We start from the raw sequence: 16,737 nt of genomic DNA, 5'->3' as shown, positions 1-16,737 counted from the left end.
GGTACCTTCACCACATCAATGTAACAATATTGCTCTCCGTGCCTCTCAAAGCCTACAGTTACTATTACAGTTCACTCTTGGTTTTATATGTGCCAGAGGATTTGAAACTTCATGATGGTACCATCCACTGTTTCAGCTGCATAGAGAATAGTTTCAAAGTAAGTGGGAAAATCTTCTGGCTCTCTGGATCCATCCCTCCCTTGTCCTAACCCTTGGACCACTTATCTTTTTAAGTACAATTTTCAGACTCATATGACTGGGACTATGAAGCATACAGCCTTATAGCTTAAGTGTTCCTAGTATCTTTTTATGGTAAGTATTATCATTCCTTTTTAGTATCAAACACTATTCTGACACTTTGATGACTATCTACTCATGTTCTGGAGAAAAATCACTTTCCAAGCTACTATGAGTATTCCATATAGGCTTTTACGTGGCTGTGGTCTTTCAGCTAATCAGAGGAAATACTAAGGAAGCAGATTGCTGTATCATAGGGTCGAGTGAGTTTTATTTTGTAATGAGCTGCTTATAATGCCTTCAATTTCTGCAGTTAGCAGTTAGAAAGAGGCTGTATCATTTTATCCCCCACCAGCAATGAGCAGGAGTTTCTTTGTTTGGACTTCTGGAGTTTGGCCATCATACTTACTGTGTCCTGGTACCTTCTGGTTCCTCTAATTTGCATTTTCAGGTTAGCATGTGGCACAGAACATCTTTTTATGAATTAACTTGTAATATTATGTATCTTTTTATGAAATACATGTTTAAATTTTGGGTTCATTTGAAAATATTTTTATTGTTGATTTTTAAAGATTCTTCATATATTGCAGATATGCATACTTAATCAATTATATCTAGCATAAATATTTTCTCCCAGTCTACTTGTCTTTTTATTCTCTTTCAAAGTAGATTTTTTTTTTTTTTACTTTAATGGAATCATTCCTTATGAGTTATTTCCTCTTGTCTTCAGGAACCATCAATCCCAGGTTGCCTGACCTCTCTCTTCTGCTCACTTTTGAGGTTCTATTTCTGTGTTTTACCTTTTGGTCTGTGGTCTATTTTGAGTTAATGTATGTGAGAGAGAGAAGGGCTATGGCTCTGGACTTACTTGTTTAAGTAAGTTCTGGAGCCTCTGTTGAGATGTATTCCAGCTTGTCTCTTCAGCCATGTGCAGTATAGTTATTAGCTATCAAAGACATTTTTTTTTTCAATTCTATTTCAGTGCTTTTGGTTTTTAGAAATCTAGTTTGGTTTTGATTTTTCTTTTTTAGGACTTCTGTGTCCAAGACTGAGTGAGAGGGATAGATGGATAGAAAGAGACTGAGGATTTTCCACCTACTTTGAAACTGTTCTCTATGTAGCCATAACAGCGGATACACTCCACCATGCTCCTCAGTTCTGTACATCATCTGCTTTTCTCCTGTGAACTAAAGTTCTCAGAAAGAAATTACACTTTCAACTGAACCTTCTGCATGGTCAGTTAACCGATTAGAATTTTGATTACTGTGGTGAGGTGGGAATGTTGCATCTCCAGATCCTAATTACAGTTTATCTTGGACTATCTTTAACCACTAAATAGCATTACTTGCTGTTGTGTGATAAGATCTTTCATCAGGAGATGCAACACACATCTACTCACCCCCAATAGGGATCCCACGATTGAACAAAATATGGACAGCACCAAGTCCAGCTTGGTAAACCAATGAGTTTTATTGGGGTGACTTACAGGAACAGAAATGACTCAAGGACAGCTGCATCACCAAGGTCCACCCTAGCATGGGCCAGGGCTCATGAAAGCTAAGAAACCTGAATGACACTGCACAAACTAAAGGCAGCTCAATAGATTGGAGAGTTTCCTTCCAAGTGACTCTGGTCTAAACCTCTTCCAGGCAGCTGGCCTGGACTCAGAGTCTTCTTTGCAGCTTTTCTCCTCTTAAGAATCTCCTTTGCCACTATCTTCCCTTCCTCTGAGGGGTTTTTCCAGCTTTTTCTGCTTATTCTGTCAGGGAGGGGCCTTGTGAATCTGGTCAGTTTCAGGGACTTCCTGAAGCTATTTCAAGTTTTTTACTTTCCTGCTTAAGGAACTTCCTGTAGGATGGAATGTTTCAATCCTATTGGACACTATTATAGGACATTTGCCCACCTTTGTTTTGGATACAGTATCTATGACTAACAGATAAAAGTTAGTGAAATATATTAACTTAACAAAGCCTTAGTTTCCAACAACCCAAAGACCAAGATTATCTAGGTAGTATCTGGGACCTATAATAGAGGTTTCTTCACTTGGCCATCCACCCATGTTTTGAAAGGGTGCCTTCATTTATTACTTTCTTTGTCCTGTTACTACAAAAATTCATCAAACTGTTACCATGTTGGAAAATGGAATTTGGGATCATCTAAATTGGCATTCCTAGGCCATAGTGAGGACAGTCTAGTATCTTACAGGAGCCTTACCTTTACTTTCAATTTTCCTCTATTCTGTGTCTTGATGGGACTCCTCTTCATGAATACTGTATTTGGCATAGGAATTTTTAAAAACACAGCAGCCTTGGTGTTTTCTAAGGCTAGCCTGTGGCAATGGACAAAGGGTGGCCTCCTGAATGACACAGTCTTCTTCAACGCACACAGATTCTTAGTTTTCTTTACCCAGTGCTTGGAGAGACAGATGAAAGCAAATGTCATAGGCCATGCATTTGATAGATAAAACATATTGACTACATAGTAAAATTTGATTTCATTCAAAGTCCAATGATTAAAGTCTAGTTGCTCAATTTGAAGGGAAAAGTCCTCTATGTATATCATGATCAGTTGAAATTAAAGGCAAAATTTTCTAGAAAAGGTTTTTGATAGGAATAATTTCACCAATAAGAAAAGACCTGCAAGACTTTAGAGACTGATCTGTATTGACTTCTCTTCCAGAAGACCCCATTTGATTGCCAGCACCCACATGTTGTCTTACAACTATCCATAACTCCAATTTGAAGGAGTCTGACATCCTCTCTAGACTCTAAAGAGACCAAACACACAAGAAGTATGCAGACATAAATGCAGGCTAAATACCCCCACACATAAATTAATAAAATAAAATGAAGTACAATTACCTACAAAGATAAATAAGGTCTCTTGAGCCTCTGTAGTGGTATCTTTGTTGACATACAGGGCTTCAGAATTCAATCTAAGGCTAGAATGAGTAGACCTATCTCAGGCTAAGCAGTCAATATATCTCTGAGTACTGTATTTGTGTTTTAGAGTCTAGAAGTTGAGGCCAATTACATACATATTTTGTCATGGGATATTCTTGTGAGGTGAAAATTATGTAAGTGCCTGGAAGCATTTTAAAGTTATAAGATCTCAGGTTATTGTTACTTTAGGCAAATAAATGCAACATAGGAAAGTGGGATGGAGAGAGGACAGGAACAATGACAATTCTGTGAAGCATAGAACTTAGAATATACATTGTCTAAGAATTTTTGGAAATATTGAGAGCATACAGAATCACTGGAGATTAAATACACAAAATAATTGCACCATTTCTTTGGTTGTGAAGTAAAATGGTGTGATGTTAAAAATGGTGGATAATTTCTATATGACTAGGTAAATCATTGAATATACAACAAAAATACACTTCTTTGGAATTCTGTATGAGCTCATTTTGTAGCTCTTGCGGCTCAGATGGAATATATTACAGGGGTTTGGTCTCCTGTAGTGTGATCTTATTACATCTTCTTAAAGGTTTCCCTTCACCACCTTCTTGTTTTTAGAAAGACTTTCTCACTACCAGTCTACTTTTCTCCTTTTATTCCCCTCTATTTTCTTACACAAGCTCAAGCCTATAACACCAACAAGTACTTTAGTGGCGATACATAATGTTCAGTTTCAAGACAGTTTCCACCTAAAAGAATTCAGTGAGGAAATATGTAGTGGTTACTCACAGCCAGCTCTGCATGTTCACAAATCCAAGAGGCAGCTTACATTCTATTTGTGCAGGAACTGTGAAGGGGATGCTAAGAGGGTGGGGTCCACTATCATGCTGAAGGGATGGTGTGATCTTTAGTCCACTGACAACCCTCAGTACATGTCAGTAACCTGACAGCTTTCTTTTAAAGGTTCCAGTAACACTGGCTGGAGGTCAAGACTTTATAACAGGTGGGCTTTGGGGAGACATTTAAGATCCAAACTACAGGAATGACCTTGTCTGCTGTCTCAGAATTATAGCTAGAGTTTTTCTGGTCAGGACAAATCTCTCTCACTTGCCAGTCCTGCAGCTGCTCAGACCCAACTGAGTAAAAGCATAGAGACTTATATTACTTATAAACTGTATGGCCATGTCAGGCTTCTTCTTATCTAGTTCTGCTATCTTAAATTAACCCATTTCTATTAGTCTATAAGTTGCCACATGGCTCATGGCTTACCAGTGATTTACATCTCACTTGTCATGGCGGCAGCTGGCAGCATCTCTCTCTGACTCAGCCTTCCTGTTCCCAGAATTCTCTTCTCTGCTTGTCCTGCCTATACTTCCTGCCTGGCTACTGGACAATCAGTGTTTTATTTATTAACCAATCAGAGCAACACATTTAACATACAGAACATCCCACAGCACAGAATCAATGTCACTTCTGAATTAGCTTCTCTTGATTGACTTTGCTTCTCATTATGTTCCTTTCCTGCTTAGACATGCATCTATAATTTTTTTAAAGGATTTTGTGTGTGTGTTTAGGGGAGGTATGGACATGTGTGGCATATGGCATGTGGAGGTATGGCCCATGAAAGCCAGAAGGGAATGTCAGATCCACTGGAGCTGGAGTCCCAGACATTTGTGAACCTCCTGATAAGAGATCTGAACTCTAGTCCTCTGGTAAAGCTGTAAGTGCTCTTAACTGCTGAGTCCTCCTTCCAGCCCTGTATCTGTCATTTTTTTTAAAAATTCAATGGCATCTAGTGGAAATTCTACATGGCTGGATATTGACTGTTTGGTGCTTTTATAATTTTTTTTTTTTCCTGGAATATAGTTTAGTCCTTTTAGGAGTTCTAAGATTCATTAACCAGGTTGTTCACAGCTGTGTTCAACCTCAGTGATTAATTTCCCAGTACTCAGCCAGTGATTTTTGAGTTCTCCACCCAACACTCACCACGTTAAGTACTTCAACATGCCTGGTAGGATCATGTGCCACTCCCAACTCTGTGAACACCGAACAGAGTTCCTGCTGTACTTCTGTATTCTCCTTTCCTCAACTTGCTGGGAACAGCAGAAGTGGAACTTCAGGGGGGAAGTGAAGGGAGGAGAATTGGGGGGGAGGAGTCCAGGAGGAAGCAGTTCCCTGGGGGGAGGGAGTGTGGAAGGAGGAACTCATTTCATTTGGTTACTATTGCCTGTTGATCACCACCCTTCTTTGCTTATGGCTAGTTAATGTCTTTAAAATCATTGTTTCTTGTATTTCATTATTTTTTCTATTGTGTCAGGCCAGAGAATAAAATCAACTTTGTTACTATATCTCTGTGAGGAGCACAACAATTTAATACAGAACAATATGCCACGGGTATTCATGACCTTTCTTATTCTGTGGAAAGAGTGATTTGTCTCGGATGACATAGTGGTGTTAAGATGACCTAAAATCAAAGGCTGTAGTCAAATTTTGTTTTCTTGTTTAGTGACCAATGACTCAGTGACAGAGGACAGCAGCAGTGGCCATCTGCTGCTTTCCCCCCATTCTACTTTTACTAATTGATGATAGAGACTTTTGTTAAATGATGCTTTTGCAAGTTTTAAAAGGAATATAATTCTACACAGAAACACTAAGAAAAATTGTTTACAGTAATATCTCTGCACAGAAATAGTTAACAACTGAATATTATACTGAATATTCACCATAAGCAGGGATTATAAATTTCTATCATTTAACCTCTACAGAAGTCTTCAACTAAAACGTTTTAATCTGCAGCAAAAACATTGGTGGAATGGGAAATCAGGAAATTTGGCCAAGCCAATAGGGACCATGGTTAATCCATATGGCCTCATGGAGACTTCACAGGAAACATTTCCTGGGGCAAAGGACTATCAAAAAGCAGCCATAAATGCATGGAAGTTGACTGATTTGTTGACATTATTCCCTATGGACAAAAGAAATAAATCCCCCCAACCCCAGCATCTTAATTTCTATCTGGGCAAAACTCAACAGGTCACTTTCTATTAGTAATATTTGTTTGTGTTTTTACCAAAATGACACAAACATAAAGGTTTAGTGAATTCACCTGATAAATGATGTGTGTACAGAGAAATATATATATATATATATATATATATATATATATATATATATATATATAAAACATATGCAGCAAAGAATATATGCACATAGGAATATAGAAGATAGGAGCATGGGAGAATGAAATTATAAACTGACAGTCATGACTAGCTATATTCACTGATGTCTGGGAGTATTTTGTCTAAGAATTGCATGTATAATATGTTATTTTTATTTGGTATTTATCTGAGCATAATGTGGATGCCTTAATCTTTTTATCTTGCATTTTCAATTTTAAATAATTGGGGTTATAGACTGAACTAGATACAATATAGCCTTTATACACAGATTTTTTTTTTTGAGACAGGGTTTCTCTGTGTAGCTTTGTGCCTTTCACTCTGTAGACCAAGCTGGCCTCGAACTCACAAAGATCCTTCTGCCTCTGCCTCCCAAGTCCTGGGATTAAAGGCGTGTGCCACCACTGCCCAGCATACAGGATTTTTTTTTTTTATTGGTAGCATTTGTCCACCACAAGGATCTGTCAAGGTGTTTTTAATAGAAATAATTTGCATAGATATACTAGAAATGAATACAATGAAGAAAATAGACCACAGAGAGATTTTGGGTTTGTTTGTTGCTGTTTTGGATCTTGCTGGAAGAAATGCTATTCCTCTCACCTGAGGCTGTCCCCTCTATCTGTGCCCTCTCATCTGTCTCCCAGTTCACCAACCTCTCCTCCAGTGACTGCTAAATCGGATTCAAATAGTCAAACTGATGCCACCTTATTAACACTATACAAGCCTTCTACCACCTCATTTCCTCGGCAATTGACTCTTCCTTCCTTCACTCCATAGACTCTAGAAAGCACTATTCGTTCTGGCTCCATTTCTTACTTTTACATTCACTTCTTGGGCAATCTTCCCATGTGACTCAGCTGCAACTGAGATCATATCAACTCTGTGACCTTGTTGCTCAGGCTTCATGGATCATGCTATAAATGACTACACTTAAGACTGGCCCATTTTTTAAGTTTTCTGCCTTTTTGCATCATTCTATGACTTCTGACATCTTCTCCTCTTGCTGGTTTTGGTGATTTCTTGTAGTTTTCTTGTATAACTTTTATGGATTCTACCTGTTCTTAAATATTGATGTTCCTGGATGTCCTCATTCTCAAACTATATACTCTGCTGGGCTGTGTATTCTACTGCCCCCACATGCTGACTACATGCAGTCTGTAACTTCAGTCTGGCATTTTCAGTTTTGTATAGATGCTTTCGTCAAATTCTCTGGGCATATAAACCAATCTATAAAGTTAAAAAAAGAAAGTTAGGTGGCTGGAGAAAAAGCTCACTGGTTAAGAGCACTGGATGATTTTCTTTAGGACCAGGGTTGAATGCCCAGCACCCACATGGCAGCTCACAGCCATCTTTAACTCCGTTTCAAGGATATTCAACACCTTCTTCTGGCCTCCGTGGGCACTTAAGTATGCATGCAGTATACAGACATGCATGCAGACAAAACACACATACATATAAAATAAAATAAATAAAAATTAAATGTTGGCATTAATTTCACTCGTTTATTTGAAACACAAGAAATACATAATACCTTTAATTACATATTCATTATAAGTAATGTCCTTCTTGGCATCTTTGTTCTTCCATTTCTGGGTAATAGAAAGCATACTTGTCTCAAGCTCTTCCAACACTGTACGTGTGCAAAGCTACTCAGTGTCTCTCATCAGGAGCTGGTTATACAGACATATCTCAGTTGTGCACCTTGCCCCAAACCCTCTTCATCCTTGGTTCCAGCAAAACCAGGTGATAAATACCCAAACTAAATTAATTATCACCACCTTCTAGTAATGATAACAGATTTGTATGCACCCTTTTTCTAACATTCAAAATGTTTATTTCAAACAAGATGAAAGGTATCAGTGTGCACTCTAAACCCTAGCAGAGGAAACAAATCAATCCTGTAGCATATGCTAGAAAAACTGCAGAAGTCTTAAGACAAAGATCATAAAAACAACCAAATTAAAGGAACTAGAGACAGGGAAGCCACACCGACAACACAACTGTGAAAGCCAGGCCAGAGAGTTCTTCCAATTTGCTAGGAAAAGCCAACGCCAAATCCCACCAGCATTAACATAGTTCATATCTGAGAAAAATATCCTTCATGTTAAAAATTCAGATAAACAAAAACTAAGAGCATTGATGAAGCAGATTTTGCTTTTAAACCACTCTGAAGAATATTCTTTTTTTTTTATTCAGAAAATTCTTCAAATCATTTTACACACCAATCAAAGATTCCCCTCTTCCCTCCTCCTGCCCCCCCAGCCTCACGCTCCCAACCCCCCCCCCATTCCCACCCACAAGAAGGGAAGGCCTCCCATGGGGAGGCACATTCAGTACAGGCAAGTCCAAGCCCTTCCCTATGCTTCAAGGCTGCAAAAGGTGTCCCATAATAGGTAGTGGACTCCAAGAAGCCTGCTCATGCACCAGAGATGGATTCTGATCCTACTGCCAGGGGGTCTCCCAAGCAGATCAAGCTACACAACAGTCTCACCATGCAGAGGGCCTAGTCCAGTCCCATGTAGGTTCCACAGCCACTGATCCAACTTTCATGAATTCCCTCTAGTTTGGCTTGGTCATTCCTGCATGTTTCCCCATCATGATCCTGATGCACTTACTCATAGAATCTCTCTTCTCTCTCTTTGACTGGACTCCTGGAGCTCTGTATAGTGCTTGGCCGTGGATCTCTGTGTCTGCTTCCATCAGTCACTGGAGAAAAGTTCTGTGATGACAGTTAGGGTATTCACTTGTATGCACCCTTTAACAAATCACAGACCCCTAAATACAGAATATCATTCATCTTCAATCTGTTCCTTAGTGTTAGTCAATCATGACTTAATGAAAATGGACCTTAGATATTCTGTAGTTTCAATGTGTCCTTTCAAGTTCTATGTATAGGACTAAAGTCCACCTCCAATGTGACAGTGTTGAGATGTAATAAGTTCCTGAGAATGCCAGCTTTGGTGAATTGACTTCTGTTCTTTTTCAAGCATGGCCTTGTGTTACCTGGGATGGTTCTCTACAAAAGGCTAGGTTAACTCCTTTCCCCTCAGGCCTATGGGCTTGTGATTGCTCGTGCTCTCCTGAGGGGGTCCTTGCAGGTGTCATACAGAGAAGTGAATCCTACAAAGAAATAAGAGGGAAAACCCAGTGCAGATTGACTTCGTTAACCTGGATCTGACTTCAGGGAGTCTAATATCAGGTGACTCAGTGTCAGCATATTTAAAACAGTACAATTTGGGAAAAGGTTTCCAGGCAAAAATCAGTATAATCAGTCCAATTCCAGGTTCAGCAAGTCTTTCTCTGTACTGACAGCCAGTTCCCAAATAATGAAACAGAAACTTATTATTTATGAATGCTCAGCCTTAGATTAGGCTTGTTCTTAACTAGTTCTTATAACTTAAATTAACCCATTTATGTTAACCTACATTCTGCCATGTGGCTCGGTCACCTCATCTCCATACTGCCCACTCTGCTTCCTCCACATCTGGCTGGTAACTCTTTTGTGCCCCTAGATTCATCTGGAGTTGCTCTTAGCCCAGAAGTCCTTTCTAGTCTCTCTTGCCTAGCTATTGGCTATTCGTTTCTTTATTAAACCAATCAGAAGGTGCCTTGGTAAAGGTACATACTCACACAGCAAAACAAATATCCCACAATATCCAGATTCACAATAAATCTTAAGGTGTGACTACACAGAGACTCTTCTACACAGTACATGTGACCATGAGGGTTGGTTCTACAGCTAAAAGACCTGGAAACTAGTGTGGTCTCTGACAGAAAGCACAGAGGCCAGTATGCCATAAAGTACGTGTGACAACTCCCTTAAGGGTGAATAATGGTCTAGCAAGGGAAGATTCTGGAATAATCATTCTTGGAAATTTGGATGAGGTCTTCCTCTATAGCAAAAGGTGGGTGAGGTCTGCCTCCATAGCTAGCCAAAAGGTCACCAAGTCGTTAACAACCTCCTCTCTCAGCTTTCTGGGTGGAATGCAGGTATTTGGTTTGTATCTCCTCTATTAAGGAGACCCCTCCACCTGCATGACTAACATTCCTGGTTCTCATAGTGTTTCTCTGTGAGTGCAAGGACCTCTGTGTCCCCAACACTCTCCCTTATCAACCATGTGGTTACCATAGGAAAGCCCCTAGCCCTCTGCTAGCACCTTGATATTGATTTAGCAAGACTCCCAAACTGTAGAAAATAAGTTTATTTTCTTCACAAATTAACTAGTATGTGTGTGGTATTCTACTCCAGCAGCATAAGAGGGATGAGATCAACTTATGAAGTATATCAAATGTAGACAAGTAAAAATGCTTTCAATAATAAATATTCAGGCTGGTGAGATGGCTCAGTGGACAAAGGTCCTTGCCACCATGCCTGACTTGAGTTTGATCCCTAGAATGCACATAGTGGAAGGAAAAAACCAAATGCTTCAGGTTGTCCTCTAACTGACATCTCTACACAGGACCTTGGCACTACTGTGAATGCACATTCACACAAACAAGCAAATGAGATGAATAATTTTTAAAAGTAATTAAGAATTTTTTTTTAGAACAAGTTTTCTTATTCTGTTAAAAAAAAATTCCAAAATGTTCTGATCCCCTACACACACCATGATTCACTAACTATAAAGTACCCTGATTAATTGAGTAGAGAAACCAATTGAGATCTAGACACTGAAAGAACACAGAACAGTCTCCTGACATGGAATATCTTCTATATTGTGACAGGATGAACACAGACAGCCTTTCTTCTGTTCCTTTGAAAGTCATAGTCTCATGTGAAGAAGTATTTTCAGCATTGAAATAAGTTTAAAAAGCTTATCCAGACATTTGAGCAATTTTCCTTTTTTAAAAAATATTTTTTAAACTTTATTTTATGTGCATGGGTGTGAAGGTGTCAGATCCCCTAGAAGTGGAATTACAGACAGCTGTGAGCTGTCATGTGGGCACTGGGAATTGAAACCGAGTCCTATGGAAGAGCAGCCAGTGCTCTGAACCACTGAGCCATCCTCCAGCCCATGAGCAATTTTCTTACACAAAAATTAAGCCAATGTTTTAAAAACAAGCATCCAATTACATTCTTTATTAAAAATTAATAATACTATACTTTGTAAACACCGATGCTATTACACCCTACAAGTGTGGAAAAAAGCATATCTCTTCACAAAAAAATTAAATATTTTAAGAAACCCATAAATATTTTGAACTTGAAAATTAGATAAGATGAAGTATTTACTCATTTAATCAGTTCACATCTGGCCAAATGTTTGTTTTTATTTAGTCTTTCCTATATGGAGAATTTCTCAGTAATAAATTACATAATCTACCCATCTAATTGGAGTTACATGCTTAAATAACTTTCCTTTTTTCTTTTTTTTCCAAATTGAAGGTTTTAGCAATCTCGTGTGGTCTGTCTGTGCAATTGTTCTAATACTCCAGATACCATTAGCTCTTAAAAAATTTCTAAGTGCTTTCTTCTGTTCTATGGATCTGTCTACTCCTTTGTGGTCAGTCCCCCCCAATAATTTCATTAATTACTTGAGCATTCCATACAATGTATTCTGAAAACATGCTCCCCCCCCCCCGCAATCTCCACTATTAATTAGCCTTCCCACTTTCCTATCCCGTCCATCCTTTCCACAACTTTCAAATTTCTTCTCCTTCTTCTCCTTCTTCTTCTCCTCCTCCTCCTTCTCTTCTTCCTCCTCTTCCTCCTTTCCCAATTGTGTTGCCCACATAGTACTGGGAGTATAGTTAGCACTGGTGTGTGGTCATCTTACAAGGGATCTCATCATTAAAGAAAACTGACCTTCCTCACCCAGAAGCCAAAAATACCAGCTGTTCAGCTACTGGTGGGATTTCTGGTTCACTTTCCCCCAACTCTATGCTGAGGTTTTTGCCTGGCTGGAGTTTGTACAGGTCTTGTGCATGCTGTCATGATCATTATGAGTGCACATGGCACCTGTCCTGTTGTGGATGGAAAATGCCATATCTTTGATGTTATCGAATACCTCCATCTCTTACAATATGTTCCTCTTCTACAAAGACTCCTGAGACTTGGGATAGGGGTGTGACTCTAATGTCCCATTTAGGGCTGAGCATTTCACAGTCCCTTACTGTCTGTACATTGACCAGTTGAGGTTTTTCTGAGTTAACTGCCATCTAATGCAAGGAAATGCTTCTCCTATAAGGGTTAAGATATGCTCTGACCTGCAGGTGTAGCAATAAGTCATTAGGAATCATTTTAATTTGATGTTCATTTAGCATAATGATAGAATTGGGGTTTTCCCTAGGGTTATCTAGTCACCTGTATCCTTCAACAATGTCAGATATTTCACAGGTCCCATTTCACAGGTCAGACCTTAAACCCAATCAGAAAGTGGCTGGATACTCCCATAAAATTCATGTTACAAGGAAACATTAGCATTTATTGGCAATAAGGTATCTTAAATTAAGCTATACACATTGTTTTTAAAAAACATAATACTTTGCATGTTTAATAAACAACAATATAAACATAATTATATTTACTTTGGAGAACAAAGGCAAAATTCCAGTAGCTTGCCTTATTGGAGCAATCTGGAATTGGAATGGCATCCCAGCATTGCAGCAGCTGGGGGCACACCAGACACCTATCAAGTGCTCCCCATCCTCTGGTAGTACCCATGCTTTCTGCTACCTTTCCTTGTTACCTCACAGCGAGCATTCTCTCCCAAATTGATTGTTCCTCTGCCTTCCCTGGCTGTGTTTTCTTCATTTCTCCCCGTTCGCTTCCAACACATTTTCTGGTTCCTAGCCAGAGTAGATTTTTAAACTACAGAAATCATTACATCACTGCGTAATACTTCACTGGGTTCACTTCTATTGGGGTTCATTCTCGCTTCCTCAGAGGAGCTCCTACCTGTTTGGAGACAATCACTCTGCTGACCTAGCTGCACCCCATGGCCTGGCCTCCCAGTGAAGTGATTCAACATTCATGTTGTCTTCAGGACATGCATGTTCTCTGCAGGGAAATGTTATGTGAGGTCTCCTTACCTTCCAGGACCCACTGAAACACCCTTGGCTTCCTTCAGAAAGCCTCCCCTGAGCCTCCATTTCCACAGTATCTATGGAAAACACCTATCCTGGGCCCTACCACATCATATTTATTGACATTTTCCTTTATAATTAATCAAGGATAAAGGTACTGAAACCAGGAGACCCCAGGGAACAGGAATCACTAATAGGCAGGATTTTGATGGTGTTTTGGGTGTAAGCCATCTTTCTTAAACTGTCTACATCTGCATTTCTTTTTCCCCCTAGAAAAATAAACTACTAAACATTTTTTAAAATTTGGCTTTCATGTTACATGCAGAAAAGTGTTATTATGAAATATAGGCCCTCATTTTTAGATACATGTTCAAATATTTTGTATGTGTGTAAGGGGGAAGGTTTATTAAGCAGCAAAATGATGATTTTTTTTTAAATCTTAGATTTGCTGGGATGAGAATGTACTTTTCTATACAAATGAACTAATCAGGCTAGACTAGAAAATTCTCATCTACCAAGCAAAATATGCAATTCCAGTGGTTGAACACACAAAGATTTGTCTCTCAAACAAAAGCCAAAAACCACTGATATAAGAACAGAACTCCTTCTGCCTTATGGTTCCCAAAGTGGGTGAATAAAAGAGATGATGTGGGAGGAGCATGACTGTATAAACATGTATAGAAGATGAACAGCATTTCTGATTGGCCATTCTTTTTTTTCATGTTAGTGGAACAGAAAGAAGATTTAATATTATGAAAATGGCTATGTTACCAAATTCAATATAGAGTCAGTAAAATTTCTGTCAAAATTCCAAGACACTAAATTTCAGAAGCTAAAAAACACACCTGTACTCCATTTAGAATAAAGAAGACCCAAATGGCCAAAGTAATCTAAAGGCAAAAGAATAGTGTTGGTTATCTCAAAATACATGATTTCAAATTCTTCTACAGATACACAGTGAAAAATATCCATGTGAAACTGTCATATAAACACACACACACACACACACACACACACACACACACACACACATATATCAATCAAATTGAAAGAAAGGCCCAGAAATAAATGTAAACAGCTAAAACCATTTGTTTTTCACAAAGGTTCAAAAATACTACTGGAAAAAGGCGTTTCTTCAGCAAATGAGATGAGGAATGCACATCCTCCCAGAGGAATGAAATCAGATTCCCATCTCTCACCTTGAACAAAAACAAATTCGAAGTAAATGAAATACTCTAAAGCAAGATTTGAAACTTCTTAAAAATAACAGATGAAAATGGTTCATGATTTAGGTAGGCATAGGCAAAGATTTTCTGAAAGTATACTCTAACAGCTCAGAAAATAATACCAGAATTGACTAAAGGGATTACATGATAGAGAAAGCTCTTTTATAGCAAAGGAAAAATTAACTGGGCGAAGAGATAGACTACAGATTTATAGAAGATCTTCATCATACATATCTGACAGAATATTAATTTCTAGAGGTATATTAATATCCCAGATGCATATAGAACCTTAAAAATTAAAACACCCAAAATCAACCTACTCACTAAATTGGCGCATGGAAAGAACAGTTATTAAAAGATAAAGTACAATGCTCAATAAATAGTTGAAAAAAATCGGATTGGCCATTCTTATTTGGTTAGCTGTCATATGGCCTGTGAAGCTACTATAACTGCATAATTCCCAGTGTGACTGAGAAGGATAGGCCATGAACTGAGGAGATGGCTCGGTGGTTAAGAACACTGCTGCTCTTCTAGAGAACCTGGGCTGGATTTTCAGCCCCCACATGGTGGCTAAGAACCATCTGTAACTCCAATTTCAGGGGATTTTGGCTTCTGCGGGAAGTATATGCTTTGGGTGCACAGACATACATACACGTGAAATTCCCGTACACATGAGATAAAAATAAACGATTAAAAAAGAAGGCTGTAACATGAAGACTCTGGTTTCTCTACCAAAATTAAAAATAAATAAAATGGAGTCACAGTTGTGGGGACCCTGAGGGAAGGCAATGTACTGTGCATCTCAGCAGCAGTTTTTCTCAACTTGAAAGGCAGGAGGTGACATGTGAGGGAAGACACACCTACCTGGTCTATTATTTGGGCTATTGTCTTGTCAGTTTGGGGTCTCAATTTCCACAACCATAAGATGAGAAGTTCTTTGGACTTCCTGAGAATTCATCAACAGCAATGGCATAGATTCAGGATAATAATCTTTTCACACTCAAAAATGCATTCTCAATTCATTCAAGTTACTAGCTCAATTCTCCCAGGGCTTAGAAGCTGGCTTAAAGAACTGTGGTTATATAGGCATGAGGAACAATTGAGCATAATTGCTTTTGAAGGAAACCCAATAAGGGTCACCTTAAGCTACTTTAACTGGTGGTGAGTTTCTAGAAATTGTGATCAAGAAAGTGATTCTTGCTTTAGGAACATGCAATGCACTGCAGAAAGGTGAGCTAAGAGCAGTCGGATCGAATAGAAGAAAAGCATTTCTAAATAAACCCGCATGCATAATAATGTATTTAAACACTGAGTGTGCAGTTTATTGCATATTTTGAAGAGAGAAATGACACAAAGAGACTGTGCCAAGAAGAGGCTAACCTGGAGTATGCAGTGAGACTCTCTCTCCAATACGCAAGCAAGGAAGCAAGCAAGCAAGCAAGCAAACAGAACCTGGGACCATGGGGTTCAGTGTCACCTGGGAAGGTTAATGGCTGGAATGCCCTGCTGCCTCCAACTGGTGTCCTTTTATTACAGGGAGGTAAAATAATCCACGACAGGATAATTGATGCAAAGCCCTGGTGTAGGAGCCGAGAGTCCCAGGTTGCAGTCGATCCTCAGTGTACTACAGGAAGAGAAGCTTCAGAGCCCTGGAGGCAGCACCTGATCAGAGATTTTTTTTTTTTTTTTTTTTTTTTTTTTTTTTGTGCGATTTCCTCCTGCACAGCTTGTCATGGCCGCAGAAGTGTATACTGCCACCTGATGGACATCCTGAGAAGTTGCAACTACGCGTTTTTAATCATGAGCTTCAACTAGAGACAATAAACAACAAAATGTTTTTATAAACATAAAAAAGTGAAAAATTCATATAAGGACTTCAGGAAGAATACATTCAGGTGAAAAGATCAAGAATTCATTGGATAAGTTAAATAGTATTAGCAAACAGAATATTCTCTAAGCTCTTACTATTTTTAGTATTTTAGGAATTATGGATCCATGAATTTCTGTGAAAGTTTTGTTAGGAAATTCACTTTCAGCTAGCCCAATAATTGGTATATCTGATTTTTGGTTGCACTGAGATGCAGCCTGGGCTTTATGCATGTGTGCCAAGCACTCTGCTGGGCTATGGCCCTCCTGGCACATTTTCTATCTTTGGAAATCCTACACTGT

The 16,737-nt window shown here is 38.9% G+C and overlaps 1 long non-coding RNA gene across 1 annotated transcript; it reads right to left on the bottom strand.

The window, feature by feature from the left end:
• Positions 1–9,005: 9,005 nt before the first annotated feature.
• LOC118583433 lies at positions 9,006–16,232 on the bottom strand. The gene is made up of 3 exons (XR_004944937.1): positions 16,046–16,232; positions 15,433–15,514; positions 9,006–9,035 (listed from the first exon to the last, which is right to left on the bottom strand). It is a non-coding gene; the product is annotated as an uncharacterized LOC118583433 (long non-coding RNA).
• Positions 16,233–16,737: the final 505 nt, after the last annotated feature.

The sequence above is a fragment of the Onychomys torridus genome, chromosome 5 (genome assembly GCF_903995425.1).
Source record: "Onychomys torridus chromosome 5, mOncTor1.1, whole genome shotgun sequence".
In the NCBI taxonomy this organism is placed as follows: Eukaryota; Metazoa; Chordata; class Mammalia; order Rodentia; family Cricetidae; genus Onychomys; species Onychomys torridus.
This window is presented reverse-complemented; position numbering and strand designations above follow the sequence as displayed.